General features: G+C 43.8%; 1 protein-coding gene across 5 annotated transcripts in view; it reads left to right on the top strand.

Annotated features, from left to right (window-relative positions):
• The first annotated feature begins 8,476 nt into the window (after nucleotides 1-8,476).
• Nucleotides 8,477-10,173, top strand: part of LOC135493600 (glycine receptor subunit alpha-2-like) — a 387,954-nt gene continuing 386,257 nt past the window's right edge. For all 5 annotated transcript variants that reach the window (XM_064781063.1, XM_064781068.1, XM_064781066.1 and 2 more), the window contains exon 1: nucleotides 8,477-9,048. The gene's annotated coding sequence lies outside the window, so the exon portion shown is untranslated. The remainder of the gene's footprint in view (nucleotides 9,049-10,173) is intronic.

Genomic DNA, 10,173 nt, shown 5'->3' with positions numbered 1-10,173 from the left:
TTCTTGGACGTATAGTCCGCCAGCTTTGCTTGAAAACCTCCGATTGGAATTTAGAAATGTTGCCATCAAATATTACAGCGACCCTTTCATTAGAAAAGCCCTTTGAAACTATCAATACCCTACAATTTTCAGTCAATTAGGATCATTCCTTAATTACAACTAGGTAATTATCTGTAAATACAAGTATGATGACGTCACTGCCGCCGCCACCTTTCTCGTTCGGAACTGTCCGGAACTACTCGAATAATAGTCGGAAAGTGAGAATAACGGCTCATCCGGATATTGGTGAGAGTTTATCATACACGACTACAACTGAACCTAAATGCCGCCAGCCAAACAGCAGATCCGCCGTTGCTATTGGTTTTTCTGAGATCAGATCGAAGATTGTCATGACCGGGTGTCCCCAATGTGAACTGCGCAGTTCTCCGACATTCAGCAACAAGGTTTGCGCACTGTTTTACTGCACGTCTACAGAGTTTATACATTTTGTACTATGTTGGGTATCAGATTCGAACACAACTTAGAAAGTCATCAAATTTTACCAAAACGAAACCTCTCCCAACTCAACCTTGGCACTTTTTAGATACATAATAATCATATGCCCGTCCTCAACAATGATAGGTATTTACTAATCGACCTTGGGAATTCGGACTTTGGAGCATGTTTTTATGGTGTTTACCACATAATGCCCGCCAAGCACGTTCGCAAACGAAAATCCGGCTATCACGGTATATGTCGTATGTCAGTCAGTTTGAAGGTGGCCTCGATCATCATACAATGATGTGGACCTCTAACACAATTGATACTGTTGTTGCTCATGGCCATGAATTTCATCATGAAATAATTTCACACTCTGGATCTGAGCCACACTACTAGGCCCATTTTGAACTGCCTGAGTCATTGGAAGTTTCATCTTCATGGTTGTCACCCTTCTGTGCTTCATTGTCCCCATCATCGACACAACTGGGCATCTCAGGATGGGCATGTCCAATGTCCATGGCAGATGATCATTTAAAGGACCTTCATTACCGCGGGGGTCTTTCTCAATAATGATGCACTCTGTGCATCATAAAAGAAATAACAACAGCAACCCCTCTTTTTCGGTCCCTTCTTTTTTCGTAATACATTCCCTATCTTGTTTTATGTACATGTACATTGCTTCATAACAGGTCCTGCTTTATTAGGTTCGTTTAGATTTGAAATGAATTTGCTGGCAGCTACCTTGCGCAGGACCGGAAGTCGATATTTGGTGACGTGGTTCTGTGCTTGAATATGCCTGAATATAATGTCTGTTTTGGTTTGCTGGAAGTGGTGATATCTGGCGTTTTCAAAAGCCAACTTTAGCTCGCCGGGCTACGGCATGATCGGCATGGCTTTGCAAAGCCTGTGCTCTCCAATACGCATTCACAAATAACAAAGGTAATCACACCATTCTTATTCATGCGCATGCGCAGCTAGGTGCAAAATAGGGAAATTTTCTTTGAACTTCTGCAGACCGCGATGCCAATTCAATGTCATCTAATATAACACTGACTGTATACCTTTAAGGTATACTGTCAATGTCCTATTATGTTAAAGGTATACTGATTTGTAGACTGTCCGGTATATACCAAGCACTTGATTTAATGAACGGCTCTTGTCATGTACACCCAGGTCGAAAATCCCGATTAGATTACTATAAGATTATTAGATAGGATTATGTTTAGTTTCATTTACACCCAACGTATCGCCATTATATCTTTCTCAATGTTTCCTCTTTCAATATTCTTCTGTGGTCTACAGGAAGTCCTGGCCGGTAGATTATACGAGGCGCAGAATTAAGCTGTAGTAATCAACATGATTAGTCACTCACTTTGAGAATTCCGTGATTGTCCGATGTACATTACAACGACAGTCATGCCAACTCTCAAACCAAATGACGGATATTCATCAAGAATTCCCATACACTTATTGGCAGTGTGTATACAGGACTTCTGCAAACATTTGCTAACATCGTGACGTACATACGTACGTCAGTGTTTCGAGAAGGGCTTTGATTATACTTATGATTCCAAAATGTTATCATTTTGCTGAAACTTGGTATTTATAGTATTTGGGTATGTTTGTATTTCTAATATTTGGATCAGCTGTAGACGGATTCAGAGCAGAAGGTGAACATGGCATGATCAGAGAGGTAAACACAAAAATCCAGAGTGCAACGGAAGAGCCACGGGAGCCACCTGTAACGCAGGAAGTAGTTCAGCCCATCTCATAAAATATAAGAAAGATATCCACCTCCGTCCCGGATGGAGTGAGATCTGACATCAAGAAACTGGACAAGGAGTCGACAGCAGAATTAACCTCAGTCTCTAGTAACGAGGCAATGAGGGAAGAAGAAACCCCATCGGATTGGCGAGACTGTAACTTGGCCATACTACCCAAGCCGAATAAAGATCATAAAGTTATTGAAAGGTTACAGAATAATCACAATGTCCAATGTTTGGATCAAAGTGTACGAGAAGATAGCATCTAGCAGATCAGATAAGCAAAAGATCTAGAGGAACGTGATTGCCTTGAACCTGAGGTTGGTGGACATCGCCCACATCTATCGCTGGCGGCAGTAGTCAAAAAGCTGATTTAGAATATACGTATTAATTCACAATTTAATATACATATTAATTCACGATTTAATGTCTATATCAAATCGATTTAATATATATATTAAGTCAACCAATGAGAGCATCGTTCTTAATATCTTAATTAACTCTTTTTTTATGTCGACATTCAGTCCAACAAACATTAGCTGAGAATTAAGAGTCATTCCATGGATAGATCGACCATGCAAAATCTGCAAAAAGTAATATGGTGGGGTCAACGGTTTTGGTTGAAATTTTTACTATGGATGGATATTCGGGTACACAATTTTAAAGCTTAATCCTGTCATCCCATCCCATATTTGTGAATATTAGCCATTTCCGGAGTACCCCCCCCCCCCAGCCAAGTCAAAATGCTCGTCCTTTGTTCTTATCCCCTAGGACTTCGACCCCTAACGCGCGTAAATACTGTAGTTTCATGAAAATAACACCACTTCGGGATATTCAAGGCCCGGCCTCTTCTCTCGAGTCTATTCACCAGAGGTAACCAATGAGTGACTTCGCTGGCCCTTGTGATGGCTCAGCCGAGCTGTCACGGTTACGCAAAACCACTTATTACAGCAGACCTATTGATTCGAAGTGTTGTGGGCCTACTTGTCGATGAGTGCGCATGTGGAATGACGTAAATGGTAAGGCCACTCGCCGACCGTTTATACAGGTTGTCTTATAAAACTGAAGCACCTTTAGATTGATCCAAACCCCCCCAAAACAAAACAAGTCCTTATTGAAGCTCTGAAGAAAAATCTACGAATGCTTGCATTAGTAAAGCAAAGTGCGATTCAGGCAATGATAGTAGTCACGAAATTCCGAAGAAAAACGAGGAGCTCATCCTATGTTTTTCTACAACCCTTTTTTTTAATTTAGACTCCCTAGGGCTACGTGGGAGAAAACAGAATCGAAGTTTCTAGGATCTGTGGTTTTCTTGAGTAATTCTAGGGCCTCTTAGGCCTATAAATGAAGCCCCACTGAGGGTACCCACATTGCAGACAACCTGTCCGACAATGGATGCTGTAGAGCTGCTGAGAAAACGACGCCGGCGCTACACCGTGACAGAAAAACTTGCCTACCTGAGAGACCAGAAGGAGGCACTGGTGCGCAGTATGAGAGAGTTCGCCGCCCACTAAAACATCCCCTGGGAGACGTTTAGAAGGTGGAATCTCGAGGACCTCGAGCAGAAGCAAGAACAAGGGCATGGCCGGAAGAAGACGGTGATGGAGCCCCGTGATCCGTTATGGCCACAGGTTGAGGACCAGCTTTATCAATGGCTGCAGCAGATGAGAGAGCGTCGCCTCGCAGTCTCCGTTCTCGACATTCAAGATAAGGCGTTGGTAGTGTGGCAAAGCTGGTGGAATGAGTTAGCCCAAGATGTCAGAGAAGGGATTCAGCATTGTCGCCCTCAGTTATGGGATTTCAACGCATCCATTGGCTGGGTGGAGTGCTTGATGAAGAGACGCTACGTGTCCCTACGGAAGGTGACCAAGAATACAACGACCGTCCCCGCTGATGCTGCTGCAAGGATCCAGACCTTCCGAGATGCGGTTACTGGGAGCATTGATCGTCTTTATATACAGATGCGGTTCTTCTTTAACATGGACCAAACCTTTGTCCTGTTTGATATGAGAACCATGTACACGGCCAACACCACGGGGGAGAAGGCCATAGACGTCCGATCATCCAGGTCCAATACCAAGCTGGGATACACCGTCACCCTCTGCATCGCAGCCTCTGGAGCATAGTTGCCGGCGCACATCACCTTCCCCAGAAGAGGTTTCGTCCGGATGTTTGCAGCCCACCAAGACAACCCACCAGCAGATGTAAAGATTACCCAATCGGAAACTGGTTGGATGAGGGAGGAAACGGCGCACCACTGGTTAGATGAAGTCCTATAACCCTACGTCACCGACAACGAGACCGACCAGTTCCTGTTAATCGTCGATCATTATCAGGTCCGACGGACAGAGAACTCCCGGACGAGAGTCCGCAACATGAGAGGCAGCCTGGATTACGTACCTGCTGGTTGCACATCCCTCGTGCAACCGTTAGACGTTGCAGTCATGAAGTCCTTCAAATGTCACGTACGGCGACTCCCCAATGGAAATCGTGGAAGAAGGACCACACGGACGAACGAGGAGACTGCCCTCACATCGGCCTGAGAGACGTGACCAACATCATCAGAGATGCCTGGGATGGTGTTGATGAGGACGTTATCGTCAACTGATTTGAAGCATCGTTTCGATCAAGGCCAATCGAAGCTGGACCACATGCTATCTTGGAGGAAGAAGAGGAGACTGCCGTGGATGGACCAGAGTTCGTGAATGTAGTCGAGGAGGACATTATGATGGACTTGAACTGACTGTGGGTGTTGTGAATGATTGTCGGTACGATTCTGAAAGCTGGACAATCTAATGTGTATCTTTAGCTTTGAAAAAAAATTGAATCGGGATTTGCATAGTTCTTTTTTATTCCTTTACTGATCACTTCGGACAAGACTGTACATTCAGAGGGATGTTCGGTTTTGTCTCCAGATATGTGACGGACAACTTCTCATTCTTACCAATTTCGCACTGCAAAGTATTTTTGAAAGCCCGAAGCTGGTAAGGGATGATAAGACCCGAAGACATGTTCCATTACTTCCCTGAGCAGTGCCTCACTTTGAAAGGGCAGGTCAGTCCCTAAAACCAGCAGAAGCCAATATGTCAGTTGGACTTTTTTCATGGACACCCTGTACACTATCAGCCATTAGCACTGGGACACCCTTTACACTACCAATGACGATTAGTTGAAAATGTTCTGGGACACTCAGTACAATGGCCGAAGGCGCGATCCCATTATCCCATTCATAGGAGACCTACGAATCGGTTTCAACAACCCAAACAATAAGGATTGGACTCGAAACTGAAGAATATTGGATATGAGGCCTGGACAACCCTCTCTGGAATGCCAGCCAATGATCGCCCTTCTCAACAGCTCTGTTCGCCACCCTATGAGTCAGGGGCGGCGACACCGGCTGTTAATGAAGTGGTGTTATTTTCATGAAACTACAGTATTTTTTCGATGCGAGTCTTTAACTTTTACCCTGATTTACCGGGTTTATATACCATTTCGGCCCTGACAACTAATCCAACTCCCAACAAACAGAGTTACAAAACCAAGCTTGTTGACCAAAACCCTGCCAAATTGGGCATTTTTCCGAGAAACTGCCCACTTGGTCCAGCCAAGCGAGGAAGGACCGGAGCGATCTGTCACTCAAAACACCCTTTTAGCCCCTCGCACGTACCAAAGAAGCAGTGAACTTCATATATTGATAAATCAAGCGGATAATGATACCCAAAAAGGTCTAATCCTTATAAAAACTAATCGTTTGGAAGGAAGAACTTTAATACTTGGATACGGACGAAACAGTCCATTAGCTTACAGTCTGCTGCCCAACGAGGCTTCACTATATGTTGCCGCTTTTTAACTCCTTATGACGCCTATTAGTTGCTTAAAGGAACTTCCTACTCATCATGGTGTAGTGGAAACCAATCCTATGACTAATGACCTTATTGGCCGGGTACACATTTGTCACTGTCACTGTCACATCCCTCCCGGGAAAGAGGACTCGACTTCGAGGTAAAAGTTCCTTCTGGCACCTGCATCTCCGTTTAACACATACCGCACCGCTGCAAAGCCCTGTGGTGATGGTCTATATGATGTGCTGACGCGTAGGTACTGCCTATAAATCCGATATAATAATTATGTCTACCACCGCCTCAACTGCTGGATGGAATCTCCTAATTTTTCGTATGTGCATGTAGGTTTTACCCGTTCAGCCGTTCGATATATACCCGTTCGATATTTTCAGCGCAAAATGTGTTTTTCGTGTGTTCTTGGGGGGGGGGGGAAATCCTGAGATACAGTGTTTTTGGTATGAATAGCTGGCCAGGCTAATGGTGCTGCCATCTATCTAGCCAGGCAACTGATTTATCAATCCAAGATCGCTGTGGTCGGGAGTTGGTCTAATGGTTAAGACACTGGCCTATCACGCCAGCGATCCGAGTTGCAAACCTACGGCGGTCAATTTATTTTCTCCTTATTTTTTTCTCCTCATTACTTGCCGTTATTCTTATCATTTTTTAGTGAATATACATGTATATACTGTGTAGACGCTATTTAGCCGGTTGAAGGGCTCCTGTACGAAATGCCTATTTTACGTGTAATGGACCTATGTGAAACAGACGAACCGAAACCGGCTAAATAGCATCTATACAGTATATATAAGTGAATCGCACTTTCTGTGACAAGCAAAACCTTGCAAAATAGGGCTGTTTTGATCGCGCAGTTTTTTTACTAATACGTTTAAACTATTACATTGAATTTGTTGATAGAATTCGACTAAGTTTAAAGTGCATGAGTGCCCATAAAACCAGATAAATTTTACTTTTAAGACGAAAACAACGACAATGCCTTCCCGACATGACTTACCGGCGCGCGCCGCCTGTTGTTAATAGTCACTGACACAAACTAATGTAATTGTACAGGATGTCCCAGAAAAAAGGTTATCTTGGTGAAAAGGATTAATGTGATGATGTCATGCATTGGAACGCTTTTGGCATTGCATCATAGTAAAGTGGAAGCTATGAGCTTTCCGTTGATGCCATTGTGACGCCCATGCTGCTACGCATGACTGTGCACCAAGGCCCTGAAAAGGACATGCAGATTTTACCTTGTTCCAAGTTGGGAAATTTCATCCTGATGTTATGCCAGATTATGTGGGCACAAAAGCATTCGTGTTTAAATAACCAATAACAGCTTATCCTCGTTCAGAAACATTTTATTCCCTGATCAATCCAGAATTTTACAGATTAAGCCCCGACACCCTCCACGTGGCCTCCTCCTCCTTCGATGCACAATCGACAACGTCGTGGCATGTCCTGCACAGGTCGTTGCACCATCTCCGGGTCGTTCCTTTATTGGCATCAACCTCCCGAATGATGCGAGCCCTGACGTCAGCTAGGTCCAGCACTGGAGTCTCGTAAACCTTATTCTCCAGGTGCCCCCAAAGAAAAAAATCGCAGGGGGGGGGGTCAAATCTGGTGACCAGGGGGCCATTCCACTGGCCTGTTCTGTGCAATCACTCGGTCTCCGAATAAGGCTGCCAATGCATCCTGAACTGCGCGAAGACGATGTCGACTGTGCATCGAAAGAGGAAGAGGCCAAGGCAAGGCGCGCAATGGTTATGAAAGTGGGACTGCTGACGTTTCATAACATACAACACGTCTGAACACGAATTAAGCACGAATTACAAAAGGGTGTGGCCCAGCAGGAATGCTGGCCCACAACATACATTCGGAGGTGTAAGCAGAAAATTAGTAGTGTCTTTATGTGTATTTTTCTCGGGTCGGATGAATCCCACAAACTACCCTTTTATCAAAGAACTCGCAGCAATACAAAACATGCTAGCAACCGGATAAACAGGGATCATCAGGGCCGATGTAGGCATTCTCTTTTCCTCAAATTCGGATTAAGGTGCACATCTACAGAAACCAATGGCCTTCTCCAGGGGACATTATTCTAATTGCGTTGCATTTAACCCCTTGCACCCAACCACCGTCTTGGAAGAAGACACTAGTTTGGAAGCGTCAGTTGTCGTCATGTAAATATATACCATGTAGAATGTTTCCGTAATCATTAGGCACGTTTTAAGCAAGAACAATCGACGTCGGTCAAATTTTCGTTCCATTTTCTCCCGGATTCAATCTTCCGTTGTAATGCCACCTCAAACCGCCGTTGTATGGTTTCAGTGCTGCTATGAACACGCCTCTATACTCTAGCTCTAGAGTAGGACGGAACCGCATGCTATTTGCGGATTGCTGTGATCGCTATCCACTTGGCGCCTCCTGTTGACGGAGCCCATTTATCACGGCGATGAACACTACGAGCGGACGGGAGTTGGCGTGAGAACATACTGAAATTGCAGAGACTCGTCGGGATCCGTGCTGAAATACACTCCTTAAATATTGCTGGAACTGGCAGCAAATAAAAATAATTGCTTTTAAAGATTTCATAATACTGATACTTCGTGTCGACCGGGCATTATACCAGACAATAAACTGATAAGGGACACTACTTCGAATTTTGCTGCAAATTTCTCGAGCTAATTCCAAAAAAGGGATAAGAGTTGTATCTGGTCGAATTCTTTGGTGTTGCAGAGGATCAATTCTAGAATCTTAGTCGAGGTTTTATACTGTCATATCTTTTGCATGACATAGTCAAAATCAACGGAAGAAAAGTGAAATAAGGGAAGTCGGAGTTGACGCTTGATCTACGCCAGGTGCTCTGAACACACAAAGACAACATTGCTTTTTGTTACCGGAGAGTATATACTGTGGAACGGAAACTCAAGAGGAGACACTTTTTTGAACTATCTGTCAAGGTATGTACCATATGGTTGCCATGTTTTTTTACTTCCTCTCAGGGTAGGTAGAAAGTTTAGCGTGTACTTTTACGTCAATAGTACAATGGTGTACAGGGCTCGGTTGTTCAAAACAAGTTTTGTCACTAACACTGGCGTTAATTTAACTTGGTGTTAACTCTAAGGGCTTAACTGAAGGAGATAACATCAAGTTAAGTTAACGCCAGCGTTAGTGACAAAATGTGTTTAAAACAACCCATCCAGACGTAACCAGTGATTTTCAATATACTCCCCCTATCGATATTTCATACCCCTGATAAAATCCATGCCTTTCAGTGGGGTGTTAGAAAAAAGCGCCAAATCAGAGCGTCGCTTGCGTCTGAGTATCGGAACGTTAACAACCACGTGCCCAGGAATTAGTGTTTCAAGATTCACTATCGATTGTACACGCTTTTGCACGTTCCTGCTTAGGGCCAAGGTAAATCAGATACATTTTTAAACATGGCGTCGCTTTCACAATGTGATCGGATAGAGAAGAAAATATGAGAGAAATTTCAAGTTTCAGATCTAACAGACGTGTAGAGGATGAAGAAGCTAATGATGATACTGATACCGGTAGGCCTAGTCAGAGATGTGGTCGATAGACCAGTTTCAATCCGTGAAATATAAACGGTTAGAACCGACTTAAAGTTTCGGGTTGAAAATCATTTTCCTGTTTTGCCCTTTGCCGTGGGGCTCGGCACGTCTTGCCCACATAACCTACACTTTTTACTAGAATCCCCAGACACTGCAGATATATTTCATGAAAGATTGTTCATGAAAAGATACTTCGAAAAAATGTAAACAGTCCCATGTCATGATGACAGATAAAACCATGTGGATCACGTGGAGCGCTATGAAAGATGCATTTGCATTAGTTGCTATTTTTAGATCATCCGGGTGATTTATGATAATCTTGAATTATCAAAGGTTCCTCGTTGAATCACGCCTCCCCCGCTGCAAGTTTTCTCTTTATTCGTTAATGACATAAAAAACACCTCTACAGAATGTTTAACTGCATAAAAGCGATGTATTAAGACGAACTAAAACGTTAGGAGCTACTTACTTTTATTGAACATAGCTACGCAAGGTGTGTCAAGCAATCAG

The sequence above is a fragment of the Lineus longissimus genome, chromosome 9 (assembly GCF_910592395.1).
Source record: "Lineus longissimus chromosome 9, tnLinLong1.2, whole genome shotgun sequence".
NCBI lineage: Eukaryota > Metazoa > Nemertea > Pilidiophora > Heteronemertea > Lineidae > Lineus > Lineus longissimus.
This window is presented reverse-complemented; position numbering and strand designations above follow the sequence as displayed.